Raw genomic sequence first — 3,027 nt, 5'->3', positions numbered from 1 at the left:
TAAAACTTTTGCCCACTTCTGGCAGTTACTCTGGAGACAAACGCAACTTGGAAGACAAATACTATGAACTACCTGTAAGTTCTGGTTCACAAAACAGATAAGGAGCCAGAGATACTTCTGAACTTGCAAATGAAATTTATTCTCAGTGTAATGGTTGAGCTCATTATCTGCAGTAAATTAAGGAGTGAAATGCCCATATACTCTCTGTATAACAGCTGACATGTTTTCTGCATTCCTGTGTTTCCCTAAAAATGTAGATAATCAACTTAATTTGATGAGCAAAATACAATGCATGGATGAATTCTAATAAGTACCACTTGCTGTGTTTGTGCTGTTGTGAGGGGCAAAAACTTCCAGAAAAAGCAACAAAAATCTTCCCGATTATTTTCTCATCATTTTTTCTCCTAGGACATACCTGTAGGTGGGCTTTACAGGCAGGATTTGGTTTTCTTTCCCCCCAGATTGTTGGTTCTGTATGTGCCAGTTGTTTTCTCACTGTCTTTCTTGCTGTATTAGAAATCAAACCTTATCACTTTAGACATCCTGTCCCCTAATATTAAGTAGGAAAAGCTAAAATGAAACATTTACTTTTCAGGCCTTTTTATTATTATTTAAATGTATATTTTAAATATTTTTTTCTTATATCCCTACATATATTACAAATAATTCCCTGTGTTATTAGTGTTGTGGAGCAGAGCAGGCAGGAACCAGCAGCAGGGACAGATGTGATTGTAACAGGGATTAGTATTTTATAACTAATAGCCTGGCTGTAATGAGACTTATGGTCTTAATTAACTCTTAGAATGTTTATAACACAACTAAAGTAAGTAAGTTTAAAATCTGATTTACTTCTCCTGACCCCTATCAGTTTACCTTTTGCCTGCTTATTTTGGATGAGAAAACCAACAATTTTTAGAGAATTTCTCACAGAATAGAGTATCTTACAGTTCTAGCAGCAAGGGAAATTTGTATTGCTAAGAAGGATGAGTGATAATCCTGGTAGGGTGGGAAAAAAATCAGTCCATGAGGTGAGGTTTAGTTCTGTTGCCTCTTTCTTTCTTTGGAAATTTGTACTTTTACCAGAATATCCATCAGCATGATGTAGACTTAAAAAATTTGGTCACAGTATTTCAGAGAGTTGGTGTATCCTCTAGCTGGAAAGAAACAGCTGGATATTTTCTATCATAATGTGACCATTCCACCTCTGTTGTTGTCATTTTAATTGCTGTGGCTGTTTTTTTAAGTCCTGTACAGAAGGTCTTTGTAGTGACAAGCCAACAGTTTACGCTTCATAAGCAAACATAAAGAATGCTGCTGCTAATTGGAGAGGGAGTAATGGAGTTATGATTCCATCAACAGTTAAGTTACATTGTTAAAGGACACATTTTGGTTGTGTTTATGTTGCCACATAAAATTTTACTCTGTGAATTTGGTGGGGAGGATTTTATAACAGAAAAGACTAATTCTAGGATGAAGGGGAAAGGAGGAAGGGATAGAAGTTAAATTTTTAACATCCATGAGTACAGTATTAAAGATTAGTGTTATATTCCTCTTTTTGTTTATTTATTATAACCCTTACTTAATTGCTGGATTGGGGAGTAGCTTGTCTGTGAAAATTGAAAGACTGTCACAGTGTCAAAAAAGCTCCCTTTCCCTTCTCTGAAGAACTGTAGCCACAGTGTTTCATGTAGAAGAGGACTGTGTGAAGGTCACCAGTTTCCCAAAGGAAGGTTACAATTCAGTAATTTAGTCTTTTGTTTTCTCTAGATATTCCACATGTTGTTTCTATCTTTATACCTCCCAGCTCCTAAGTATCTGCAGGACTTTTTAAAAAAACTTCCTTTTTTTCATAAATTACAGTCCCATGGAATACCTGGCTATAGATGAGTAGTTTACAGTTACGTGCCCAAAGTTGACTCCTTTTAATGCTAATTTATTTTTCTCTTCTTGAATCTCTTTTTCTCAGGTTACCAAAAAAAAATTAAATATTTGGAGCCCCATTTTGATTAGTCCTGGGAGGGCCAAAGGTGCTTTCTTTTCCAGCTCCCTGGCTAGCTGATGGGATTGTAGAAGATACAGTTTTTTAGCATCCAAATAGGGAAATCACAGCTATTTCCATGAGAAGAATCAGAGAGATGACAGGGCTCCCCCCCCCCAAAGGCTCTCTGTGTAATTGCTGAAGGCATTCCAAGCCACTCCTAACGAAGTGTGCTGTCTGCCAGTCATTGTGCTCCTCTTGGAAGACCATCTGTTGCACTTCAGATATGTAAAGGTCTCCTATCATTTATTGCACCAAACAAATCAGTTTCTTTGTCTGACTTTGAGCTGTAACTCCTCAATGTGGACTCAAGGTTGTTTCAGTTGCAAAGTGAAGGATATTCTCTTTTGTTGTTGAAAGGTTCCAGTTCTTCTCAAATTTCAGCAAACAGTACTGGTTTAAACTAATTTTGATGCTTTTGAATAATTTCCATTTGTTTGGCAACAAACTGTTAACAACAAAAAAATCTGATCTATATTCTCTCTTAACTCAGCTGGCATCACATTGTAGGATTTTTTCTTCCAGTGAATGAGCCTTTCCATTGTAGTGGTGTCCAGAATTGATATATACTGACATTTGAATGAAAGTAGTCTTGTTTGAACTAAATTATTTAATTAGCTTATTTTTATCTGAAACTAGTAATTCAAAGAAACTTTCAGTGGTAAAAAAAAAAATAGAGTCAGGAGCTAGAAGTGCTAGAACCTTTATTCTGATAAGCAAGCATAAGGATGTAATGCTTGGTTGTACAATCTTTATTTACATGAGTTAATGAGGATCCTTTTCATGAGTAAAAGGTGCAAGAACAGGCATTAAACGATGATTTGTTTTGTTTTCCCTGCTGCAGATTTAAAGAGCATGTGCAGTCATTCCTCTCAGCTTGGAGAAAATAAGCATTGTATTTTCATGGCAGGAAAGTTATTTTCAGGGATTTCCAACCAAAGAAATACATAACAATTTCTGTCTGACTGGGGAGTGGTCCTATCTTTTTC

The sequence above is a fragment of the Chaetura pelagica genome, unplaced genomic scaffold, assembly GCF_000747805.2.
Source record: "Chaetura pelagica isolate M959 unplaced genomic scaffold, ChaPel_1.0 scaffold72, whole genome shotgun sequence".
NCBI lineage: Eukaryota > Metazoa > Chordata > Aves > Apodiformes > Apodidae > Chaetura > Chaetura pelagica.
This window is presented reverse-complemented; position numbering follows the sequence as displayed.